Source organism: Gossypium arboreum, chromosome 7 (assembly GCF_025698485.1).
Source record: "Gossypium arboreum isolate Shixiya-1 chromosome 7, ASM2569848v2, whole genome shotgun sequence".
Classification (NCBI taxonomy): Eukaryota; Viridiplantae; Streptophyta; class Magnoliopsida; order Malvales; family Malvaceae; genus Gossypium; species Gossypium arboreum.
In genome coordinates this window covers 38,657,793-38,664,042 of record NC_069076.1, presented here as the reverse complement: position 1 = coordinate 38,664,042, position 6,250 = coordinate 38,657,793, and positions in this window count along the sequence as shown.

Below are 6,250 nucleotides of genomic sequence, written 5' to 3'. Positions count from 1 at the left end.
AACTTATGATTGATGATTAGTTGAATGTTAGTTGATGTGTTTGGCATGTATATGACATTTTGGGTCATATAGCCTTGGTACATTTGGTGCCTTGTTGATATGTGTTAATTTGATAATGTGCTAAAGCATGCTAGAATGGCCAAAGTGATATATGATAAATTGACCTCAACATGGTCAAGATATGGTACGCTTTGTAAAGGTTTTGAATAGATGTGCGTGATTGAAATATGGTTTGTATACATGTTGATTGTTGGAACCATCTAGATATGGTTAGATCTGTGTCTTTTAGATATCCTTGATGGTTGGAGTTGAAATAGTCATTTGAAGTTGTGTTTTGAATAACCAAATTGGTATGTTTGAATGTGATATTGGCATGTAGTCAATTATGGCATAACATGGTATGGAATTAAACTATATATATATGGATAAGTTATGGTCAAATATGTATAAGTTAGATATATGTATATTTGGGATGCATGAAAACTATAGTTCAAATGATAAGCTATGATAACAAGGTATCAGCTAAGCATGATATGTTTTAAAATGGTAGCATGGTGATCAACTATGCATATGGTTATAGAGGTTTAATTGTTGTGATTGAAGTGCCTTTTTGGGCATATTGGTTGTATGCATATGTATCTTATTTGGATAGCTTGTTGTTGTATGGTTTCGTGTACTTTGGGATGCTTGATTACAAGTGGTAAATTCATTTTACTTGTGTGCATGAATGAGTGAGAAAAATGGCTTGGAAATGGCCTATTTTTTTTGTCCACACGGTCACAGACACGGGTGTGTGTCTCAGCCGTGTGTGATACACGGCTGTGTGTCCTTGTAGGTTTTTAAAGGTTACATTTCGAGGGTACATGGCCTGGCACACAAGCGTGTGGCTTGTCCATGTGACCCAAGTCAGAGAGTTACACGGGCACGAACATGGGCTGGAACATGGCCGTGTGTCCCTGCTTCGAATGTCCACATAGCCATGTGCGTCACACAGCCTAGCCACACGGTCGTGTCTCTCAGCATTGTGCGTCACACAGCCTGGCCACACGGTCGTGTGAGTCTTACAATTTAAAATTTTCATCTTTTTTAGGAAAATTCTATATGTTCCCGATTTAGTCCCGATTTGTTTCTAATGTGTTTAGGGCCTCGAGGGCTCGTATAAGGGAAAATATGTATGTTATTGATTGATTTTGCTATGATTGATGTTGTGAATTACATGTTTTGTTTTTTTTTTATTGTTTTGATATGTAAACACTGGTAATACTCTGTAACCCTATTCTGGTGACGAATACGGGTTAGGAGTGTTACAAAAATATTCTAAAATTTCTTAAGATTCTTGAATCAAGATTTACAATTGAAGGATTTAGAATGAATCAAAGTAATTCTTATTTCTAAACTTATTTTTATGATGATTAGAAGCATATTTACATGATTTGTGTGATAATTACATGGTTTTTTTTATCAATGTCGTATTCTTCAAAAGCTTAAGGTGCTTTAATGGTGGATCTTGAATTTTGAGAGGAAATCCACAAATTAATGGGTGTTCCAACACAAAATGGATCTATTAGAAGGTTTTTGATCTTATTTATCAAGATTAAACATGTTTTATAAGGTAATTTAAAGAAATTCAAATTTCATCATCTTTATGAATCAATTTTCTAGATTTTTGTGAAATTGATTTAAATGTGAAATTGATGCTCAGTATATGTTTATTTTGTCTAGTATTGATTTTTGGAAGTGATTAGGAGGGCTAGAGTGATTGATTTTGTGAGGAATCGAGTTTTCGACTTGATGCAAATCTGGTATGGTAACTTTGAGTGAGAATTTCGTGTAGCCTAGTTGATGAAAATTTGTGTTTATTACATCTTTTGAAAGGTGGTAATATCTATTTTATCTTTGTTGAAGCTCTGAATCTTAAAGAGGATCAATCTAATCGAAATTGAAGCTTGGATTTACTTGGTTGATTATTTGGTTGTGGTTGAATTAGTTGTGTGGTGAGTGTTATTAAAGGGCGATTTGGTAAATTGACCTTCACTTATGTTTAACTGTATGATTAATTACTGATTGTAAATATTTAATTAAGTTTGGACTGGTTAATTTTGCAAGATTATTGATATATGTTTAAGTGATGATATTTTTGTTAAGTGTTGGTAAGTGAGCATCTAGTGATTTTATGTGCTTGATTTGATTGATTATAATGGTGAACTAAGTAAGCATGCTGGAGTTTTTGGTTCATGGTATGTTGATTGTAATATCCCGAAATAGGGCCTAAATAGAACAGTGGTTGCGAAACCACAAATCCGAGGTAGAAAATTTATTTTATTACTATTTTGAGGTTCATGATATGATTGCATGATTGTGTGAAAATTTCGTGATGAAATTCTATGCATAAAGTGCTTAAGTTGAGATTAGGGACTAAATCGAATAATTTGCAAAACTTGCATTCTAGAAGTTTTTAGTATGAAATTGCTTTGGAATATTAATGAGGAGGTCTTAAATAGCAATTTGACCAATTTCTAAGTCTATGGACAAAAATTGGACAATGATGGAATTTTTGGAAAGTTTAGTAGTAAGGGCATTTTGGTCATTTAGTTATTAAAATGAGTTAAAAACAAAATTAAAAGCCAATTTTTGTCCATATTCTTCATTAAGACGAAATTTCAAGGGTTCTCTATAGCTAGGGTTTGTTTCAAGCTTTCAAACTCCATAGTAAGTGATTCCAAGCCCCGTTTTTAATGATCTTTACGTTTTTGGAGTCCCGATAACTTAATTAAGCTTATTCTAGCAATAATTCAACCTAGGGTTCATATTTGGAAAAATACCCATAGGTGAAATTTGTGTATTTTGGTGTTTTATGATAGAATATGAGGTTTTAAATTATGTTAGACAACTTGTGCTACTCGGTTTTAAGTGAAAACGAGTAAAAGGGCTTAATCGGTAAAAATACCTAATAGTCATAAGTACATGTTAGAGTGTGAATTTGATGTTGTCATAGAAGGGAAAAATGATCAGAATGTCATAAAACATAAGAAAATAGGATGAAGTTTAAATTACGAGCCTTGGGGAAAAAGTGCAAATATGTGAAAGTTTAGGGGCAAAAATGTAATCTTGCCAAAGTTTGGGTCAAGGATTGTTTTAATAAATGTGAGTATTAAATAAGCTAATTTTTTTTATTATAGATCAAGAAGAACAAAATCCAGAGTTAGACCGGGGAAAGAAAAAGATAGTGGACTAAATCGATATAGTTGATCATATTTTGTTTCGAGGTAAGTTTGCGGTAAATAAACGCAATATTCTATTATTTTATGTTAATTTTATTAATTTCCAGCATGTGTATATTTATTTTATGAAATTATTCAAAGAAGACTTAAGCATGAATTGACGGAGAAGAAATTTCAGAAAGTCCCGGTTGAAACTTAGGAATGTGTAGGATACAAATGTCATGACATTAGGGTTCAAGGATACCATGTAATACCATGCTAAGGTATGGCAATTGGTAAGGTTTCTAAGGCAAGAATCATGTAAGACCATGTCAAGACATGGCATTGATAAGTTACTATAAGGCAAAGGTCTCATGTAAGACCATGCCAAGGCATGGCATTGGTGAGTTCATAAGGCAAGGATACCATGTAAGACCATGTCAAGACATGGCAATGGTAAGTTTCAAAAGGATACCACGTAAGACCATGACAAGTCATGGCAATGGTAAGGTACCCGTGTATCCTTAGTATTCCAAGTGGTTCAACGGGAAAATTTAAAGAGAATATCAAGGTAAAGTAAGGTAGGTAAGACGAGTTATACTAAAAAGGTAAGACAAGTTCATGCTAGAAGAGCAAAGGTAAGTACATAATGTTCATGTATGCTTGATAAGGAAAAAGGTAAGTAAAATGTATTAATAAATTTGATTAAGTAAGTAAGTATTTAAGTAAGTGAGTAAGTGAAGAAGTTTAAAATATGTCTATGACAATTAATGAAGTTGCATTATGTAGTATCATGCCAAGTAGTAAGATAGTTCTTATAAATGTTGTTGTTTATTTGCATGCAAACTTACTAAGCTTAATGCTTACCCCCTTTATTTTCCGTCTTTTTATAGTTTTGTCAAGCTAACTCGGGGATCATAAAGTACGTCGGAGGTCCAGGCACACTATCACGAGGATTATTTTGGTATAGCTAGACGTTTCATTTTGAGTATGGCATGTATAGCATCATAGCCATTTCGTGTGTATGATCTTATGATATGACTAATAAATGGTATGTAAATGCTTGATTATGATTAGCTGTTGGAATGGCTAATCAAGGACATGTTTGGTGTTATGTATGCCTAAATGCTAGTTATTCCATGGAAATCATGAAAAAGGTGAAATTAGCACAAAATAGAATCAGATAGTAGCAGTGACGTGAATTTGAAAAATCACTAAAAATAGTAGAAATTAAATTAAATGATGAATAAGTGATGAAATCAAATATTATTATGTCTATTTTCTAATGGAAGAAACAAAATAGGTAAATGAGATATATTTTATGAGATATTTAAATTTTTGTGAAACAGGGCTAGAGCGATTTCTGGATCCCCTGTTCTGACTTTGTAAATTCACCAAAAACTGTACAAAGATAATTAGAAGTCATTCTTTATATGTACAGATTCCTTATTGAGTCTAGTTTTATTAGAAATAAACTTCATAGTAATTGGAACTCTGTATAGGTAGATATTTGATTCATAATACACAGAGGTCAGAGCAGTAGAACCCTGAAATAGGGGAGACTTTAACTAATAAAATGTACTAGTTGGCCTGACAAAAAATTCTAGAAAAAAATTAGTTGATAGATATATGAGTCTAGTTTTAGGAAAAATTTATATAATTGTATTTCGAGTTTCCTAACTCGAGATATGAATTTTTAAGCGACTGTGATGCAGATTACCAGCTTCTCTGGAAGTTTTAAAAATAAATTGTTTGAGCTGTTTAAGTAATGAATTAAGTCTGTTAACACCTCGTGTTAGACTCCGGAGACGGTCTCGGATAAGGGGTGTTACATTTTATTGGTATCAGAGCAAAGGTTTAGTCGGTTCTCGGAATATTTAGTATGAGTAAGAGTCTAGCTATACATGCCATACTTATATGTTGATAGTGTGACGACTCCTGACGATTTTAAAATGTTTTCTTTTATAGTTATGGATCCCGAACAAGCTGATGCAGATGATGTATAGAGTAACATGCCTGCTCCCGCAGAAGGGATGGTGCGACCAAATAGTAGTGAAAGGCCCGTTACAGTTAGTCAAGGAGGAGGGGCTCGAGAAGCCTTCTTCCAAGCTATGAATGGATGGCTTGCCGAGTTCGTTCGAATGAATCCGGCTGTTAGACCTCCACCCCCTCATGATCATCAGAATTTAACGTCCCCACGCCTAAAACCATCGCCGGAGTCGAGCTTGAGGAGTTACCGAACATAATTTATCAAATTAAGAACTTCAAATCTTTTGTTTCTACATTCACAGCTTTCTAGCTACTCGCGTCATAGTTACAAGAAAAATTATATCTTGAGTTATGAAACTCAAAATCAAGATCTGTATATTTTTCCTAAATCTAGACTCATATATATATTTACTAATTTTTTTCTAGAATTTTTGGTTGGGCCAATTAGTACAGTTTATTAGTTAAAGTCTCCCCTGTTTCAGGGTTCGGCTGCTCTAATATCTGTGTATTACGAATCATATATCTCTCCATACAGAATTTCAATGACTACGGGGTTTATTTCTCTTAAAACTAGACTCAATAAGGAAACTGTACATATAAAGAATGACTTCTAATTATTTTTTTAAAATTTATTATGAATTTTTAAACTCAGAATAGAGGATCCAGAAATCACTCTGGCCCTGTTTCACAAGGTTTCAAATATCTCATAAAGTATAATTTATATGCCTGTTTTTTTTTATCCATATGAAACTAGACTCATTAAGCTTCAATTTAATAACTTTCTAATCATTTAATTCCATTTATACTATTTTTAGTGATTTTTCAAATTCATGTCATTGCTGCAGCAATATTCTGTTTTAAGGCAAATTTCATCTTTTCATGAGTTGTTATGAACTAGATAACCTATTAAACTTCCATGATATCAAACATGATCTAAATTTAACCACCACCATGACTTATCAATATCAAACATTTTCTCAACCAATCATGGTCATATCATGTAACACCCCGAACCCGAGACCGTCGCCGGAGTCGAACGCGAGGTGTTAACAGACTTCAAC